This window comes from Schistocerca nitens, chromosome 7 (genome assembly GCF_023898315.1).
Source record: "Schistocerca nitens isolate TAMUIC-IGC-003100 chromosome 7, iqSchNite1.1, whole genome shotgun sequence".
Classification (NCBI taxonomy): Eukaryota; Metazoa; Arthropoda; class Insecta; order Orthoptera; family Acrididae; genus Schistocerca; species Schistocerca nitens.
This window is the reverse complement of record NC_064620.1, coordinates 244,981,670-245,003,509: the sequence shown is the minus strand read 5'-3', so window position 1 is coordinate 245,003,509 and position 21,840 is coordinate 244,981,670. Positions and strand designations below refer to the sequence as shown.

The 21,840-nt window shown below is 40.9% G+C and overlaps 1 pseudogene; it reads right to left on the bottom strand.

Moving 5' to 3' along the window:
* Positions 1 to 5,381: 5,381 nt before the first annotated feature.
* On the bottom strand, positions 5,382 to 5,498 carry LOC126196060 (5S ribosomal RNA; annotated as a pseudogene).
* Positions 5,499 to 21,840: the final 16,342 nt, after the last annotated feature.

The window sequence follows — 21,840 nt, the reverse complement described above, 5'->3', positions numbered from 1 at the left end:
ATTACGAACAACTGAAATTGGAAGGAACACATAGAAAGTGTTGTTGGGAAGGCTAACCGAAGATTGCGTCTTATTGGCAGGACACTTAGAAAATGTAACAGATCTACTAAGGAGATTGCCAACACTACGCTTGTCCGTCCTCTTTTGGAATACTGCTGCGCGGTGTGGGATCCTGACCAGGTAGGATTGGCACAGTACATCGAGATAGTTCAAATAAGTACAGCATGTTTTGTATTATCGTGAAATAGAGGAGAGCGTGTCACTGAAATGGATCAGGATTTGGGGTGGACATCATTAAAACAAAGACGGTTTTCGTTGCGGCGGAATCTTCTCACGAAATTCCAATCACCAACTTGGTCCCACGAATGCGAAAATATTTTGTTGACACCGACCTTCATAGGGAGAAACGATCACCATGTTAAAATAAGGGAAATCAGCGCGCGTACGGAAAGATGTAGGTGTTCATTCTTTCTGCGCGCTATACGAGATTGGAATTATAGTGAATTGTGAAGGTGGTTCGATGAACCCTCGGCCAGGCACTTAAATGTGATTCGCAGTGTGTCCATGCAGATGTAGATACGATATAGTGGCGGCCCCCTTCCGTCCCCTCGAGCGTTTGAGACAGGGCGTCAAAAATTTAAAAAAATCGACTTTTCAAAAATATGTTCATTTTGTAGCGCACATATTTCTGAACATTTTGATATATAAAACATAAATTTTCGAGGAGATGCAAGACATGTTATTTGGTCTTAAGTGTGCCAAAGTGCAGTGCCAAACCTCTTCACACAACATTCTTCTATCACACGTCACTGTATTTTGCTCTGTGGAATTCAAACGTGTGTGTTTTGTAATGGTGTAACTAACCTGTTACTACGGGTTATTACGTTATTATTGGGAATGTAAATGCTTATTGCTTGTGAAGTTAACTTGAGAAGATTAGGGTCGCCACCGACTTTAACCATAGAACTAATCGAAGGTTTGGTCGAGTCGGAAAATAAATTAATTTGATCACAGACCAAAAACTCACAAAAATGCATACGTTGTGAGGTGGCTCATAGCGGATACGATGTAATTAATAGTATTGCCCGTGCACTGTTCACGACAATCAAACATTTAAAATAAAATAGAAAATGCATGAACACTGCATAAGATCAGCTCCCAGCAACACATCTGAAAATAAGACTTAACCTAAAGAATTTGTTATGAAATACAAGCGGAGACTAATCACTGGACCTGTGCATAAGGAAACGCATTGGATGTGCTAACGGGAAAGCTACGAGGTGAGTGGCTTAGGTGGAAAAACGTAATCTCGAAACACAAGAGAAAATTGTAGATAAAATCATTTATTCCTAAGATAAGGATGTGAGGCATCTACACGATTCCTGATAACACATGGTTTGTGGAGACACAATTTCTAGGGATAGTGCAAAATTCCAACAATATCACATTACACAATCATGTTAACATTATCTAAAACAAACATGCGATCGGACAGTTAGTGATGCCGGTAGCCCAACAACTATAATGTTCTACCACGTGGTCGGCTCCCCACGGACGAAAGACACATAAAGCAAGGAAAATTTACGAGAAGGCAAAGCTCTAAATATTTAGAAAGGTGAAAGCTTATGCAGGCACAGCTGAAGGCAAACAGACATTCATACAGAAGCGAGTGCTCACTTCTTATCGACACCTTTGTGTGGCGCTCTTCCAGCGGATCCAAGTCTGCTACAGAAGTTTGCTAAAAGAAAAATCAGCCAAAGTTTTGCATTCCTTGCTGCGACAAGACAAAGCAATCTTCCAGATTTGAAAAGCGAGACCAAAGGCTAACAGCTCTCCCCTCGCCAAGTAACAACGCGCCACGCGGTCAGTCTAACTCACCCTTCTTCGACTGGAGCACAGCTGTGGACGCTTCCCATACCGGCGGCAGACTGCCTTCCGCTTCTCCAGCCTCTTCCACGCTCCACGTGGACCGGAAAACCCAAAGATGCCATTTCCGCCACCAACCCGGATTTCTCACAAGTAGCGGAAACCTCTTTGCCGACTTGACCACTACGAGAGTTGGCTATTCTGTACAACTGCTGCTGAATCTGTACGACTATCGCAGACTTTCTGCAGCAGACTACGCCACCGTCTAGCAACGTGACACACAACCACATTCATTCAATCACATTACTATGAGAGTAAAGAGAATGGAGAAACGAGGAAAAGAAAGAGAAATGGTAATGAAAATGGGCTACCGGACTAATGAAAGGTGGCTACAGGACCCTTTCATCACCCCAAACGTCCCGGAGAAGACTGTGCTGCGAATTTTCCCGCCATGCTAGGAGATTCGCCGACAGTCTTCGAAAGAAACATACCCTAACGAGCAACAATTGCAACAGGCAAACAGCAGCACAAAAGAATTGATTGATCTCTTAGATCCAAATGAGTTTTATCTGATCTTAGTCAATAATTGTGACCTCATGCGGTCCGCAAGGCTAACAAAACAAACTAAATTAAGTGTGATACTGTACGCTAACATCATGTCATCTGACCTACTACGGCAACAAACATGAGATATTATCTTAAAATTGCTTAAACCTTTTATCAAAAGTTAACATAGAGACATAGATGAACAGGTACACAAAATATATTAATATATAAACAAATACAATGATGCAAAATGATTACCAAGAGCCAAAGGAGTGTCAGCTGGTGCTGACATATATAAAAACTTCTACGTGAAAGTGCAAAACTCAATGTGCGTAGCAAATACAGTGACACAAAATCATTAATGAAACCAATGAACCAATGGAATGACAGCTGGTAAATAACCAACTATAGAAAATAAGACATGAGTACAAAAACACATCCAGAAACCAACTCGTTGACACGCTGTCATTTTTCAGTTTCGTCACATGGTTGTTTCACTGGGTATTCTCTTTAGGTGCTGGGGTGGGCGTCTCTTCTAAAGGCGACTTGGAGGATAAGCTACTAGGGGACCACAACACTGAACCGGGGAGTTCCCAGCGGCGTTGTTTGTAACGTCCGTTGTAACCCAGGACCCTTTCAATGGAAGTCATCAAATCTGTGTTCAGGACAGTGGAAATTAAAATGACCTGTGGTTCCTCTCCCGCTCCCAGTCTGCGGGATTGACATCCTATCCCTCTTAAGGAAACTTGCAATTAATACTGGGTGGGATTATTTATAACCGGGAGAATAACTCTTCAGAAAATCTGCACTTTTTATTGCCTTTTGGCTAATAGCTTTCTCTTTTGTGAGACAAAAAATTAAATACAGTAAACATAAAAACATTAAAGACAGGAGACATGTAAGAGAATACATGTTTCTTTAATCCTTAGGTCCCAGGATTTTTGTTTCTAATCTTGCTACAGCCTTACACGGCATGCTTTTCTTTCTGTGAAAGGATCTATTACCTCATCAAACATCGTCAAACGTTTTGCTACATGAAAAATCAAAATGTTGTTGTCTAATAATGACGAAGCTGTTAATACGAAACTATCCAAGACTGGTGTGGTTTCTCGCTGTGATTATGTCTATTTTTTCACTGTCTGGTAGATAAAATGAGTTAGGTCTTTCTGATATTACAGCAGTTGTAACAAACGTCAAGTAAGCGAGACTGTTTTGACACATATGGTCATTTTTATCTGCCTCATTTACATAAATTACACGACAGAATATAATTCACGAAGTACCAATATCAAATGCCTGTTAGTCCTACTACAAACAAAAAGTTTTATGTTAAGGAAATAGTTTCACATTTCATTCATACGCTCCAGTTTCTCAAGCATGAGATCATAAAGTAGTAGTAGTACGGAATTTTGGTATAAATTTGGAATCGTCATATTCTACCATATAATTTGCATGGTGTCACCGTTACTCCTCCTTCCTCGTTATGACAAACAATCGTGTCATCACTAATCCCGTAACCGTTTCTGCCATTGTTAAAACTTATTCTCCGATTAACTTCACTAACCTACAAGAATCACCGGTTTAGTTATCCCGCGTTTATTCTCCGGCAGGCGTCATTATATGTTCGTACAACACGTTTTCCGCTCTATTCCAAGAACAGAATTAAGCGGCTGCTAACTGGGGACCGATGTTCAAAAACCAAGATGTATGCCTTTCAAAATTATATGAACAATAGATAGATCAACGTGCGCTGGATACTAAGCGCTTTATGAAGCAAGGTTTTTTTCTTCAAGAAAATGAATTTGCCCCCCCCCCCCCCCCCCCCCCCGGAAGTTGCGCGCAAAATGCGGTAGCCACTAGATGAGCAGTCGGCTGATGAAGCGTGGGGAGAGTGGAAATGGTTTGATTCGCCCAGAGCGCTGTAGTGGAAGTGCCACTGTGAACTGAAGCTTTCACTCACATTTTTTGTGACTATTAAGTGGGGACCGTCCATGCCCAAGTCTGCATGGTGACCTTTCAAAAAGATCTACTATCACCTCTGCTTTGGTTAGTACCTAAAAAGAATTCCACCGAAAATGCAGCAATTTATTTTCGCTTGGCTTGTTAACCATTCGTAACTTCAGAGAAGCGTTATGAGGAGGCGAATTTTGAATAAAACCTACACGTTTCTCTGGTTGCCATGTCAAAATTTGATTCTTTTACCGAAACGCAGTGGAGTTCACACTGTCTCACCTCACTAACATGTGCAGATTCAGTTGCTCGAGAATTCTGAAACAGCCGTTTATTAAGTTTGTTAAATGAGTAACTGAGGAAAACTAAAGTCAGTAGCTTATAAAAAAAAGCACATTCTCGGTACAAAAAAGTGCAACATCTTCACACATGTTGTTCCAAAACCCATAGCATTTCTCATTTCACCAGCTATCGATGGCCCTTGAAAATTGCATTCTTTCACCGAGAGAGTCTCTAGTTATAGGAACAACACGGTAGATAATGAAGTTTTACATAATAACGACGTGGTAAAATACTCTCCAGTCTGCGTGCTAACATTGGCCAAAATCTCAGTTCTATATCTGAAACCGTTTATGAAACATGAGGAATGTTGTGGATTTTTCACTCCGGCTTTAAATCGCTGGCGCGGCGCGATCGCAAGTGAGTGTACTACATCGGATCACTTGTCTCGAGATTGGTGGCAGATACATACCTCTACCCAAATCTAAAGAAAAATTCAATATCTTAGCTAAATTTCATATGCAACAACATATTATGTGCACTCCGTCTTCAGGCCACAGGTGGCCCATCGGGACCATCCGACCGCCGTATCATCCTCAGCTGAGGATGCGGATAGGAGGGGCGTGTGGTCAGCACACCGCTCTCCTGGTCGTTATGATGGTTTTCTTTGACCGGAGCCGCTACTATTCGGTCGAGTAGCTCCTCAATTGGCGTCACGAGGCTGAGCGCATCCCGAAAAATGGCAACAGCGCATGGCGGCTGGATGGTCACCCATCCAAGTGCCGGCCACGCCCGACAGCGCTTAACTTCGGTGATCTCACGGGAACCGGTGTATCCACTGTGGCAAGGCCGTTGCCAACATATTATGTAATATGCACCAAAACAAAATCGTTGTGGCCTCTATTTGTCATTGCACACTTTTCCGAATTCCGCGCAGTATCTTACTTTAATCTAAATATCACAATAACTATGGCCATTAACGAAATGATGAGCGTATCATCATGAAACTGACATGTAATCTGTAAGTAAAGAAAAAATGAATTTTTTTTTATCCAATAGTTTCTGTAAAACCGTTTGAGAAAGACTGCAGGTTGCGCGCCTTGATTCTGTCATCACTGACCGGTCGAAAAGTGGGGAACAGTTGTTGGCCTACCCTTCTGCCCTTCTGAACAAACAAATGATTTCGCCCAGCGCCCTGGACCAAAAATTGGCCACTGCGGATCGGCCACTGTACCTGCCAAGCTATACCCTGGTTTGCCTCCCCCCTCCCCCCCTGGTTATGCCACCACTCCGCCACGCCATTCTGTGTCAGCATTGCAGGACGTCACGCACACACAGGCCGGTGGCAGCTGGGTGCCTCAACCACACTACCGCCACTTGTAATGAATCACAGTGGAGACCTGAAGTAAAGGAATTTCAAAAGCACACAATAATCTCTCTGATTCTTGTGTTCTTTACTATTATTAATCAGTATCATTTGCATGTATAGTAAAACCAATAACCCTTCACCACGTAACTATAGCGTCGCAACTATAGTGTTGGAACTGTTAGATCACTGAGGTTGGCGGCAACGAGAAACAGCCACAGTCAAGATGACGTTTTGTCAATAGGACTGACTTGTAGAGATCAGTATTTTGGGGCTCTTGGTTAACTTTTCAAATGTTTCTTACAGAATAAAGATATTAACAGTCACAATACAAAAGGGAGGGGGTACTATAGGCTTGTCGTCAGAAAATTTTGTAATCCAATCAGCTAATTTATATTTTAAAATTATAAAAGAAGTTTCAGTTGTAGATGTCACTTTCCCCCAATGAATGCCGTATTCAGTACTTCCATGTACAAGGCCTTACTTACACTTCAGTACCTCTTTAAAAAGTACGTTGTTAATACAATTCAATAGCAACTAACGAATTTTCTTTTTTTGTTATATTATGGTGGGCATAAATTCCACCCTTGGTAATGTGTGTTATGGGCCCACCAAGTTAGCCGAGAGCACTAATACGCTGCTTCCTGGACTTGGGTTGGCGCGCCGGGCCCGGGTTGAATCCGCTCGGCGGATTAACGACGAAGGGCGGTGTACCGGTCAGCCTGGATATGATTTTTAGGCGGTTTTCCACATGCCGCTAGGTGAATACCGCGCTGGTCCCCATGTCCCGTCTCACAGACATCTGAACACGTTCACACTACTCCATGGATTACACTAGACACAGACAGCTGGTGTACACTAATCCCATCCCAGGGGGTACGGGGTGGTGGCTGGAAGGGTATCTGGCCACAACTTAACTTTCACCTTGCCAAATCGGACTTTAACCATGCTGACCCTGCGCAATTGTGGGATAAAGGCATAAGCAAAAGAAGGTAATGTGCATTATGGAAAATGCCTTGGTATTGCTAGGTTTAATAACAAAAGTGACCAACAATTATAGAAATGGAATTCGTGAGCACTCTTCAAACTTTAGAAACACAAGACCTGTAATGTCGAGCCTGCTTATCAAATTTTCTCAGTGTGCTTACCACTGTGTCAATACCTTAGCACAGACATGGTTTATCCAACATACTGTAGATGTTTATTGTAACTGTAGTGTGATTAAAATTAGTTTGCGCTTGAATTCTAACCTTACACGTTCCCTGGTATCTGACTGCAGTGTAGCATACAAACTCTGCATAGTTGCCCTCTGCCTAACATGTGCTCTGTTGCACCTGTTGCTGCACCATGACAGGTGGCAACACAGTGCACCCCTTCTTCCAAATGTCAGGTACAAAGTAATTGCAATTACAGTATAATGAGAATACTGTCTCACATTACAGTCAAACATTTTGCATTTAGAAAATGCTATGAGTATTGCATGTAATTGAATAGGTACAAATATCGACTAGACAGCCAAAAAAGTTCATCAAAAGGAACAGTAATTAAAATTTTCTTGTACTTAAATTTACTTTGTTATTTTGAAATCAAAGATCCAGATTCAACATCAGACCTGTAATTATTTTTACACAGCCATTTATATGCGAAAGATACTAGAAAAAAAGGAACTCCTTGGCTTTTTATTATTTCCACTTGTAACTGCTTGGGTCATATCTCCGTGGGAACTAAGGGCACATTACTATGTTCAGCTGAGCTCTGTCCACTACTGATTATTGTGACACCTCCAAATTTAAATTCAGTCTTTCTCCTGTTACCTATCCCTTCGTTTTTTTCTGCTTTTATTCAACTTATAATTCATTTACCTGTCACGAAGTGTAATTTTGCAATTTTTAAGTGTATCTAAAACAATGATAAAACATATATGACTCATTACATTAATTGATTCTGGCACTTTTCTGTTTCCTTTCCTTAACTCTTTCTGAGAATACATCATTTTTACGAAAACTACCTTAAACGACATTTTTCCGATGTTTCGCGCGACAGGAGAGCTCTTAACGTTACAAGAGTGCTCTCACTGACAGGATCTGAGTTCGAAGTCCCGCCACAAAAACTCGTTAACATTACAGCATACCTGATTAGATGTGCGAAAGGAAAATGCAGAAATAGGTGCGCACCAATCATGCACCCACCCACCTAGCCGCTCTCTGAACTTTTTAATATCAGTCAGTGTCAGCGCCGCCCTAAATATCTGTTCTCCTGACCTTTTTTCCATTTTAATTGTATTTTTACTCGTTCACGGTGTATTTATTTTATTAGAATTAATAATGTGTAGTGTACTGTCAAAATTAGCTACGAAGAGGAAGATAAGTGAAGAGAATTGAAATTTCCAATTAAAGCTGGAAGAAGAACATAAGTGGACACATGCAAGGTACTGCTATTTGATTAACATGCCAGGAAAGAGTTACAGATAAAATTCATTTCGCCCGTATTCAAGTAAGCATAGCTCATTTATGCTAGCTTTTCGTTCAGATTAAAATGAAAGAAAGGACAAAAATTGCTCATCTAAAATCAACAATTTATCATCAACAAAACTTTATGTCAAAACCAGTTGGTCAAAACGGGATTGTCATGGGAGCATCATACAAAGTATGTTACAGCATATGATAAATATGAAACCATTCACTGATGCTAAATAAATGAAACAATGTATGGTAACAGTTTCTCAAACTTTGTTTTAATGTTTCTCAAACAGTAAACAAATGTTGGCTGAAAGAAATAAGCTTGTACTTTCAGAATGCACCTGTCGCCGCTGTGTAAAAGTTATGTCAAAGTATATGTTTGAAGGAGCATTTAATAAATAAAAAATATACAAATCTTGTAGTATTGCATGTGTTTCTAGTAGAGATATAGCTTTGATGGATGAATTTAAATTGTTTGTGTGTTACTGCACAAGTGACAGGATAGTAGAAAATACTTCTTAGGAGTTATAACTATGAGAGGTGGCAGTCTTAACGAATGGTTTGATGTCATTTATTAAGATGGAATGTAGTTGCCAAAATTTAATCTCCATTTACTGTTTACTGCGTGGCATGTGATATTTCAAGTAACATATTGAAGGATGTTACGAAAATCGTCGTAAACGTTATCAGTTCCTTTCCTACATGTGGACTTTATCACCCAAAATTTAATAAACTACTGGAGGAAATGCAAGCTCATTGCGGCGATTTCCTACATACTGGTGTCTGTGACTAAGCAAAGGATATGTGCTGAGATGTTCTGATAACTTGAAATCTGAAATTATTTTATTATTACAACAAAGAACTAAAAATGATGGTGAAATTATTAAAAATGAATTGTCTGATGTTATATAAATATTCAACCAAATTAATTTGGGACTGCAAGGACGAAACAAGATAATTGGGCAAATGGCTAATAAAATATTTTCACTTGAAGCGTCAATTGAAATTGTAAGTGACGAAACTTAAATAAAAAGATTTGTCTAATTTTCCAACTATTGATATACGCTGATCAGATTCAAATGTCACTGTAAGTATTTACCAAGAAATAATGTCCTATTTAAAGAATATTTGGAAGAGATAAAAAACGGATTTGGGGCATTAGAAATATTCAAGGCTATTTCATTCCCGTAGACAGCCTTTGGCATGTTAAACATAATGATTTCAAATTATTCTCCCTGTTTGGGATTTATGAAGCTCATTTGATAAATGAAATAATCAAGCCTGAACGTAACACACAGTTTAAAGCTTAATTTATTGAACATCATGAAAAGCAGGAGTGTAATGGATTTTGAAGATATGTGCCTAGAACTATAAAAATTTAAGAATCTGTGTACAGTTCATTTTAACACTATTTCCCACAACTTATCTTTGTGAAGCTTTGTTTTCAGAAATGAAATACTTGAAATATAAGCATTGTACTCAGTTGTCCAGTCATTTAGAAAATGCTATGAGGGTTGCATGCCGTTCAAACGATGCAGATAGAGATGACAAAACCAAAAGTCACGTCAAATTACATTTTTATTTTTATGCGTGTTTTGACATTATAATGAACAAAAATCCAGAGTCAAGAATAAACCTATAGCTTTTATTACATAATCTTTGGCAAGTGAACTGTATGAGAAATAAATACTAAGAAAATAATTTCAATACACTCTTAGAACATTGCTTAAGCATGTGCGATTCAGTTCAGCTAGGACTGACAAGGGACGTAGATGGAATGTTAACAGCCTTATTTAACAGAGCCTCACAAAAATTCTGGAAAACTTTAACTGGCTAACACTTCAAAACTAGTCGATTATCCTGTGAAAGATCACTTGCAAAGTTTCTCATACTTACCACGAGGAAATAAATTAGACAACACACAGAGGCATTTAATCAGTTAATCTTGCTGTACGCCATATGGTAATTCAAACAGAAAGATACCGTAACAACTGGTACAAAGGGAAGTACATTTTCCAGCGTGGATTTGGAAAAAGATAGACTTTGTATATATGACCATTATTGTTGAATGTAGACAGAATAAATTCTAATATCCCTCTTAAAAGAAATCAAGAAGGCTTCATTCATTAGAAGCTTTCTTAGTATTGTCACGACAACTGGGAATAGTGCGCCTGTGTTTCTCTGCCAGCCATCAGCCTCAACAGTATTACTCCAACATGCAAAGTTTATTTGAATATTTTCTGTTAGGTGTTGTGCCGGCCGCAGTGGCCGTGCGGTTCAAGGCGCTACAGTCTGGAGCCGAGCGACCGCTACGGTCGCAGGTTCGAATCCTGCCTCAGGCATGGATGTGTGTGATGTCCTTAGGTTAGTTAGGTTTAATTAGTTCTAAGTTCTAGGCGACTGATGACCTCAGAAGTTAAGTCGCATAGTGCTCAGAGCCATTTGTTAGACGTTGTTAACGATGCTCAAATTCCATTGTTCCTCCAGCTTCACCAGAATGGTATAAAAACATCTGAATACTAAGACAAACTAGTGATGAGTAGAAGGTATGGCTTTTTCTATTTTTATCAGAGAACACGCCTTGCAGAGATTGTCATCTGCTGTGACTAGTTGTCAACATGGCTACGAAGTCTATCGTAATGGAGACTTTGTCTAATGATAAAAATAGCCACAGCCCAGACGCGTAACCAGGATGTGTCACCACTAATAGCCACAGACATCGACCTGCCTGCTCAGAACTAGCGAGGCATTCCACAACGAACTTCGTGATTCAGTAGCCGAGACACTGAACAACCTTGAAGAAGCTTCCGTACTCTGACCCAGAACCATGAGGCAGCACTGGCCCATGTTCGAAACATTTCCATGTAACACAGAAACTTGACTTCTTCATCACAGTGTTGGTCAGTGGTACTTAAATTCCCATGACCAGCCCGCCATCGTCAGTACAGTTGCGCCATACTATGACGCTCAGTCTGTGTCAGTTGATGCTGTACATACGACGCATCTGTGATAGCAGTCTCCAGCACATGAAGCACCAACTGATGACTCTGCCCGTGCTCCTGGCACTACCACATGGTCCGACACAGCCTGTGAGATCCAGCAGTGCCACTCTCCAGCCTGTGCCCTTGGGTTCAACACACTGGGAAGTCCTGCTGGGCGAGTCTTCCAATCCCTGGCTACCAGTTGTCATGTTGCTGTTGCTGTCCCACCATCATGACTTAGTAGTAGCGATCCGCTACAGTGCAGAGGAAGCAAAATTGTATGCTACTGTCCATGAGAAATGCTTACATCAGCGTGTCCATGCCAACATACTCAAGTCTCGGGGTCATCACCTACTGCCTGCTTGCTGCAGATACATTGCTCCACATTTATGTATAACTATTAACAAGGGTTTAGCAACAGATTGGTTACATACATTGTTTACACCTCCATCCAACTCTAGCAAGGAGCTGCTCACCCACATCCTCCCAACCGCACACATTGGTGTCAGAAAAACTATTGGAAGTGGAAATGGTTGACCAACGCAGAGCAGAAATGAGAAGGATTCAGCAGCAGTAGCAGTCAGCACAAGAAAATAAGTAAGTGCTGACTCTGAATTTTTGGGCCTCTCTCGTTGTTTTTTCTCCTTTTCTTTTTTCCTTTTCGGTATATTGTATGCTCGTGCTACTAATAAAAATGTCTGTCATTACACAGGCGACAACCCAAGAAACTAATAAGTGTTTGCTGGCTCATGTAGCTAAATTTCAAGCTAATAATGATGCTTGAATGAGAAATCAAAAATGGTTCAAATGGCTCTGAGCACTATGGGACTTAACATCTTAGGTCATCAGTCCCCTAGAACTTAGAACTACTTAAACCTAACTAACCTAAGGACATCACACACATCCATGCCCGAGGCAGGATTCGAACCTGCGACCGTAGCAGCCCCGCGGTTCCAAACTGCAGCGCCTAGAACCGCACGGCCACCGCGGCCGGCGAATGAGAAATAGATCGTTTAAAGGGTGAAAGATGGGAATGGTCAAATAAATCTGGAGAAGATATTTTTGTCTTTTTCAATAGCCTGCAAACAGCTGTGAAGTTAGGAAACACGAATAGCGAGCAGTCGTCACTGTGGCTAGATTAAAATTAACGTATGCTGCTAGAATGTACGTAATGTGCAATGAGAATTTGTAGGATGCACAGTCCAGGACTGGCCAGTGGACTGTTACAAAGGAAAGAACGCTTACAGCTGTTTCGGAAACAACTTAATGGTGTAGTTTATAAGAAGGGGAAATCTGTGGATGATCTGTAAACCGCATCAGGGAAAACAATATTAATAATATGTAATGATGGATGACGATTGTGATAATAAGGCAGTTCTGCAAGAAAAGGGACATTGGTCACTTGATGCATTTTTGTGGGATCTGCCAGCTGAAATGTCACAAAGAATGCGCGTCAGATTCCCAAACACCTCGGCTGAAGCGGCGGCAACTGCGGCAGCGTTGGCTGAGATTAACGCAATGACTAAGGTGAGAGAAGTAAGCAGCTTTTGATAGAGAACTCATGTTATAGATGTGACTGCCTCAGCCACAGTCAGTGATTTTGTAGCCAACCACAGTGTTAAAGGTACAAGCAAGTGGAGCACTCAGATAAAAAATGACCACAGGCACGAGGAAGCTGGTTCAGGCTAACACTCATGCCTCTACGTTAAACTGGACAGTGGGCAGTGTGACCACTGTAAAATTTTCAAGGCAAATGTGACCTCTGTGCCAAATCAGTGGCAGACATTTGTTTAATCAGCTATGTGAGAGGAAGGATGTGCAAGTTTTTGAGCATTCACTCATTCGGTTTGGCATTGTTGAATTTCCGAGTAGGTACGAAACGCTTTTGGTTAGTGTGGAAATTCTCCCTAGCATGAGCATAAACTATGATGTCATTATGGGGTTAAACATCACACCTGAGTTGATCTACAACAGCGTATAGTAAAGCTGGATGGGACATTGTTTCGGCTCGAGTTTACTGTGGAAATAACAAAACTGCCACAAGTTTTACCCTTAAACCACATGTGGCCATCTAAACTGCATGCAGAGTCTTGTATACTTGACTCACTGAATATAACATCAAAAGGTATAGCGGAGCTTCTCTGGATGAAAATGGGAACTGATATACTGACTAATAATTACGTATAATAGAGCCTTTCCAGAAAATGAATAAGTGGATCAGACACAATTTTTCACACAATGTACTTTATCTTTTGTGGAGGAAGTCCATAGAAGCTAAGTGGTACTTGTCAATATAGACAGTTTTGGTTCAGAAGAGGTGAGGTTATCAAGAGGTGTTCTGATAGCTAACATAGAAGTCTTAGAGGAAAATGAGTAGAATAGGAATTTCAAAGTAGAATATTCAAAATCGAGGTGCAGATTTAACAGCACGAAGGGAAAAGGTATCACATCTGAAAGGACGTGACAGAGTAAGCAGGGCGAGATTACTGGGGGAATACATGAAATTATTTACCCCACCTGGACCATCGACAGCTAAGCCACGACTGCAGCACAGAATTCCCACTGGGAACAAGCCACCTCTAAACAAAAAATCATATTGAATCCAACACCATCTTAAAACCAGTGGTGGAGGTCATTGATCAACAGCTCTAGGACAGAATCATAGAAGAAATGACCAGTACCTGGGCAGCAGTCATTGACCCAAAAAAATCCTCAGATCGTAAGAAAGCTTATAGATTCTTCTGTGAGCATAGATCTTTAACCCAACAGAAACTCATGGATGTTCACCCAGTGCCTAATACTACAGAGACCTTGAACAATCTGTCACAGTGCCATTATTTTACCACCATAGATTTATGAAGCGGGAACAATCTGTCGCAGTGCCATTATTTTACCACCATACATTTATGAAGTGGATATCACCGATTAGAGGTAGTGCCATAGGATCGACCCAAAACTTTTTCGGTTCCATTTGGTTACTACCTGTAGCGTCGAGTATCACTCAGTTTGAAAAATGCACTGACGACTTCTCAATGCCTGTTAAATGGGGTGCCATGGTGACTGAAATTGTGACAATGTATGGTCTACCTAGATGGTACCATTGCATTCGCCAAGGACATCCAAAAGCATATAGCGTATCTACAAAAGGTTTTTGAAAGGTCATATGCAGCATGACTGGTCCTTAGTGTAGAAAAGTGTCACTTCATACTACAGGAGCTCCGCTATTTAGGCCCTAATTATCGGCCATGACATTGTACAAACTAACCTACAACTTGAACAAGCTGTAAAGGCATTTCCGAGGCCTAGTACAGTAAAGAAATTAATATTTTCTTGTGATCACTATTTTTTATAGAAAATTTCTTCCGAAATTTGCAAATGTAGCAGGACCCCTTAACCATTTATTACTGATGGGAGTATAATTTCACTGGACTCCAGGTTGCGAAGCAGCTGTCGAGTGACTAAAGGATTTACTAATCACTGGTCCCATCCTCTCTTTTCCTGGCTATCAATAACAGTTTACACAGGATGTTTATAAATGAATATCGGGTTTTTAACGCTTTATAATATAACTTACAGTCATAAATGATATGTCAAATGAAAGAGCAACTCAAACAGTTTTACCAAGAACCTTATACATGTTCAATATGAGCACCATTTGTCACACGGCACACATCAAATCTATAGCCGAGTTCTTCCCAAATGTTGATAAGTGTGTCTTCAGTGATTGTAGCAACAGCTGCTTCAATCTGGTTTCTTAATTCAGGGAGGTCTGCTGGTCGCAGAGACATACACACGATCCTTGATGAAGCCCCAAAGGAAAAAATCGCATTTCATTAGGTCGGGTGCACGTGGAGGTCATGAAAAGCAAGCCCTGTCATTGGGCCCCTTGCGGCCTATCTAGCACTTGGGTACAGTGACGTTCAACCAATCGCATACTTCGCTATGCCAGTGAGGTGGCGCACCATCTTGCTGGAAAATGAAGTTCTCTGGCTCATCTTCTTCCAACTGAGGGAAGAGCCATTGCTCTAGTGTATCAAGGTAAACAGTGCCAGTTACAGTAGTTTCACCAAAAAAAGAAAGGCCCATAAACTTTCCGCCAGGATACGGCACGAAAAACAGTCACTTTAGGGGAATCTCGTTGCATTTGTACCACCTCGTGAGAATTTTCTGAGCCAAAGAGGTGCACATTGTGTGTGTTAACATGTCCACTAAAGTGAAAGGTCGACTCATCACTGAAGACAACATGATCCAGAAAATCTTCATCATCATGAAACAACATTTCGTTTGCGAAGTTGGCACATAATTCATGGTCTGCCAGCTTTAGAGCCTGTAATAGCTGTAAACGGTAAGGACGTAGTTGTACGCGTTTTCTTAAAACTTTCCAAGCAGTCGACACAGAAACTTGTAATTCACGACTAGCCTTCCGGACTTATTTCTTTGGGCTACGAGTGAACGACTCTCTCACTCGCTCAACAGTCTCTTCACTAACTCTTGGTCTTCCCTTTCCAAAGGCAGCCAGTGCCTTCAAATTGATGATACCATCTATGGATGTTGTTATCACTTGGAGTATAACAACCGAACTTCAGCCGGAATGCATGTTGCACAGTAACTACAGATTCAGTCTTTGCAAACTGCAAAACACAAAACGCTTTCTAGTCACTAGTCGCCATCTTCGCTACTACCGCTGTCTAGCGCATTGCGGCGGAAACATTGCGCGCTGCGCATGCGAACTGGTGCCAAACACAATTGTTTGAGTTACTCTTTCATTTGACATATCATTTATAACTGTAAGTTTAAGTAATATTATAAAGTGTTAAAACCCCGATATTCAATTATAAACATCCTGTATTATAAAGTAATTCGAGCTACCAGGTTGTAGGCAGCATTTTAGGCTAAGAGGGAGAGAGACAGAGAAGAACATTCAGTAGACTATGCTTCCAGACACCTCAGTGAAGTGGAGAAAAACTATTCAACTACTGAGAAGGAAATTTGGAAATTTTTGGCACTACCTGTTTTCCGTTGTTAGCTTTATGGTCGACGTTCTAAAGTGATAACAGGTCGTGCTGCTTATGAGACTAGAAGATCCAACTAGTTGTTTGACCAACTAGGCTTTACTGCTGAGCGAAATTGACTTTAAAACTGTACATTGTGCAGGGGAACCTTATGGTAACACAGACAGACATAGAAAGAATTGGGGTAAGTGTGACAGAATAGTACAGAACCCAAGCTGCCTATCTTGACTGACAGCAGTTGGCGAGGCACGCACAGCTAAGCTCTGATAACTGAGTGCTGTACAAACAAACAATATGCAACTGCCACATGGTTGTGCCAGTAAGTTTGCAGAACAAACAGACTCATGATTACAGTTTGGCAGGGCATAGAAAAACTATTCAACTACTGAGAAGGAAATTTGGAAATTTTTGGCACTACCTGTTTTCCGTTGTTAGCTTTATGGTCGATGTTCTAAAGTGATAACAGGTCGTGCTGCTTATGAGACTAGAAGATCCAACTAGTTGTTTGACCAACTAGGCTTTACTGCTGAGCGAAATTGACTTTAAAACTGTACATTGTGCAGGGGAACCTTATGGTAACACAGACAGACATAGAAAGAATTGGGGTAAGTGTGACAGAATAGTACAGAACCCAAGCTGCCTATCTTGACTGTCAGCAGTTGGCGAGGCACGCACAGCTAAGTGCTACTTCGCGAAAAATTATTGGTGTCAGTCGAGCAAGCAAGATGCAGAATTTTATGTAAAGTAGTGTGTTCCTTGAACTCAAAGAGCTGAGGTGAGTCATCAGGAAATCCTATTACAAAGGTTACATGAGGTGGATAGACCATTACAAACGAGTGGTATGGACATTCTTAGTCCCTTTGCACAAACACCAGCTGGGAATCAATATCTATGAACCATAATTGGTCATTTCTCGTGTTTCTTGGTCATTATCGCCAAACCAACCCAACAAGCGGAAACAGTGACAGAGGATACTGAAATTAGGGACCCCACAGACTACATAAATTACGAATGCACTAAATTCTGAATTACTGAAGTAATTTTGTCGATTATTGTGCATAAAGACGTTGCGAACTAGTGCACTACACCTGCAAATAAATGGCAGGACTGAAAGGGTACACAGAGTGATAGGAAAATGGTAAGCTGTGTAATAAACAATAGCCATAATGATCAGGGTGTTTTACTACCATATTTAACAGCAGTATATAATCGAATATCCCTCAAAATGTGGGCTTATCACCACACGAGGTTGTTCTTGGCCAAAAAATGCCCTCCAATTTCGAATTATGAAAACCTACTCCATGAGAAGGTATATCCTCCATTCGAAATTTTGCTAAAAGGTTAAAAAGTATATGGTGCCAGGTTAGAAAAAGGAATACAAAGGCTCTACAGTGGCAGGAAGGCATCCACAACAAAACGTAAAAATTGCCTAAGTACCATGTCAGCTAGTGTGTAAAGTTATATGTGCTGAAAGGAGAAACTAGGAAGTTCATTTTGCATTACCAAGGATCTTATGAGGTAGTCTAGGAGAATTGACTGGATAACGTCACGCTATAACTTCTGAACCATAGCATGTAGGAAGAATTTGCTGAACTGGAAGCACTGCCTCAGTTGCTGGCAACTCCTTTTGAATGAGAAAGGCAAACGGTTGGGGGAAATACGAGAAAGAAAGGTGTAATTAGGCAAGTGAAGCAGAATGCGACACATCCATATGCCTTGAGATCACTAGGTGGTCTTGTGAACTAATTCTATGTGTTTTCTTATTAGTTATTAGGGAAATTTGTGAGTGTATACTATGGGTATGTCTGTGTTTGTCTTGCTCCTCTTGTGAAAGAGGCTCAAGAGTCAGCACAAAGGAAACACTTTGTTTAGGTAATAGATTACAGGAATTTAAGGTAAAATTTTCATTTGTTATGTTAGTGGATGAATAAAGTATCTAATTTAGTTTATAAGAGAAATGCCGATGTTACATGAGGTAGTACTTTTTTGTCAGGTATGTGGTTTATGTAGACCTCTATTAAGAAATAGGTTGCCAGTAAATCAGAGGGGTTGTGTATTAGACTCTGGCTTTTTATTTTAGGGTTAAAGATTTTTTGTAATTCCTTTTTTCCTAAGTCAGTTTAGCTGTTTAAGGCGATGGGGTGTCTGAGGATGCACTACTCTCCACCACAGAATTACTACAGTCCCAACATGAGATGGTCACTGTCTGCCCCACAAAATGGATACACACAATCTCTGAGTTACGCAAATATACTGTTTTGTTCCAAGAAGTCTGTCACCAAGTGCCCCAGAGGAGTCATTACAAGTGAAACCGAATTCTGTCAAATGATACAGTCACATTGCCTATTCTCAGTACCAAAGCCAGAAGCTGTCACTTGCACCTGTGATGAACAAAGTTACCTCAGCTGAACGCCGTGAGTAGAATTACAGGTGCAAGGGTTGTTAATAAATGGTGTATAAATGACACCTCAGGACATACTTCCCGATTACCCACCACCAATACTCTAACCACAACCCCGTACACAAACAAGTCATTGATCTACTTGCCAGGCCTAACCTACGAGATCCTGTCAAAGGAAAACCTAATTTATTTAAATGACGTGCTAGACCCAACCCTTCTTGCCTCCCTGATTCAGATGATAGCTGGACAAAATGATTTCGACACAACAGGACCCCCGTTTGTCCACGTGAAAAAACGTTGGACCGAATATTGTCACGGACTCATCACCATAGGCACTTCTGCATCAACCCACTACATAATTCTGATAATAATAAGCTTTGTATACTATAATCTTAGACGTACAGCTGCCCAAATCCCACTAGCTGCCTGTTCTCTCAACACCACCGGCCTCTCACTGTCATCATGAGCCAAGGTGGTGTTGCTACTATGGAACGATATAATGTGTGCTGTAGCTTGTTTTGGTAATAAAATGTATGACTATTAATGATGTTTTCTTGAGCCACTACCAGACAACATCTTGGTGCTAACCCACTACTTCAGCTCAACCTCGCCATTGTAGAGGCCATCCACGCAGGGCCACTATAATATAGTGTACACAATATAAATGCTGCTTCACTTTCAAGGAATGTTATAAATCCGTGGCATTTTGAGGTCAGAATTATCCTTAACGGGTTGCATAATTTCCTTCATTTTCCTAGATGAGTGAAACGCTGGTCTGATTCCTTGCCTTTTTAGGACTCTACCTGTCTTACTAGCTGTTGCACTGCAGAATGGAAGCTCAGCTGTAAGTTGATGTTCCTGGCTTTGTTGAATGACATTGTGCCTTGGTTTTCTCCTTAGTGTTGACTTAAAATCACAGTCTGAATACCAGTTCCTAGTGAACACCATATCAGATGACTCATCTCGGAGCCAAGGTGTGCTCTTAGTTCGAAATAGTCCTGGCTCTACAAGGCCGTTCAGTATAGCTCTCGTCTGATCTGGTTAAATAAAGCTACACTTGTTGAGCTACAGGTGTGTATGCATTGGTTTTTGAACCACAAAACGTCCAAGTCGAGCATCTGCTTTCCAGTTGACCAACACATCTGAGGAAGACACCTTTTTGTCCTTCTCTGTCTCCACCATAAATCTTACCTTTGGTTGTTTACTGCTCATATTGTCAACGAAATGATAGAGAGCCTTCTTGTCATTCATCCAGATTAAGAACGTATCACTGACATCTGAGGAAGCGAGATAGATGGAGGATGAAGGAGGGAGTGCTATTGAACATCCGTTCTTTGAAATCCTTCATGAAATATTAGCTACGGTTGGTTGCAGTGGCGAATTCATGGCTGTTCTTTTAGTCACTCCATAATGGTTTCCATCATACAAAAAATATGTAGTCATCAGAGTGTGTGAAAATAATTTTAAGATTTCAGAAGAGAAGTGAATGGGCAGAAGACTTTATGTTTATTATACTGGTAGTTTCTTAAATAGGGAGACCATGTCAAGGCTGACCATGGTTTTACTCGGGCCTATCCTCATCTACTTGACGACATCTACAAACATTTGAAAATTTTTACATAATGTCTGCAGTGGCTGACTATAGGTGCCAATAATTTAGGTAAATAATTTATCATTTTGCATGTAGGAGAGCTGATAGCACTGGAGATTGGTCTGAATGGTATGCAGTCTTTGTGTATTTTAAGCAGACCATACATCCTGGATGGCCTGAATGCCCATGGCCGCAAATTCTTCAAACATTCGTGAGAGAGTGTTGATGTGGAAACTCATTTAAGAATCTGTTAAGTCAATCCTCTAATAATAGGCACATTTGGATACGATAATCAGTTGCATTGAAGATAACCATAACATTCCCTTTGTCAACCAGCAGGACAACTAACTCATCCTTCTCAAAGTTTCAGTCCTTGTCTCTCCAACCCGCTGATACTGGACTGAATTTCGCTCCAGCTCTACAAATGCTACCAGTTGCCGAGATTATCAGTGGAGTGTAACAAATAGTGTGGCATCTTTCCCAGGAAGCAGCAGGTAAGGTGAGGCTTGCTGCCAAGAGCATTTTAGTGACAGCCAAGCTCCCTAAGTTCAGTATTAATAGGGTCGAGAGAGAAGGATTAAAATTATTGCCAAAAGTTGTCTTGCTGGTTGACAAGAGGGAATACGTTCATTCTCAATGCAACTGATTATCATAACGAACTGTAACTGTTATTGGATACGCTTGCCGGATTCTTAAACGAGTTCTTACATTGACACTGAGTAGGAAGATATGGGGAGCTATTGAAGATCCGTGGCCTCTCTGATGAACATGTGAAGAATTTGAGACCAAGAGCATTTAGTCCACCTTCGTTGTATCATCTGTCTAAAACATATGATGATGTCATTTCACTTAGAACAGTGGTCATGAAACTGCGGCCCAGGGTCTACATGTGGCCCGAATCGAGTATTCATATAGCCTGCAGACCTCAGTACTATTTTATAGTCATACTAGCTGTTAGCCGTGGCTGAGCTTGAATATTAGTAAAATGAAATGAAATGTGCGTTTGGCTTTATTGGTCGGGAGACTCAGTTCGGGAAGTTCGGGCGGTTGGTGCAAGTCTTTTTATTTGATGCTACTTCGGCGACTTGTATGTCGAGGATGACAACACACACACACACACACACATACACACACACACACACACACACACACACACACACACACACACACACACCTAGGCACGAGCGGAAAAATTTTGGCTCTGCCGGGAATAGAATCCGGGACCCCAGAGATTAGGGTCAAAAACGCTATCCACGAGGCCAAAAACAGCGTGTAGGCGACTTGCCTACAACAAATAATTGCATAGCCGTACGGTATCATGAGTTAACGAAAAAATATTTATTCGTGAAAACTCACAATGAGAAGAAAGTAAAAAAAACAACAGAGAAG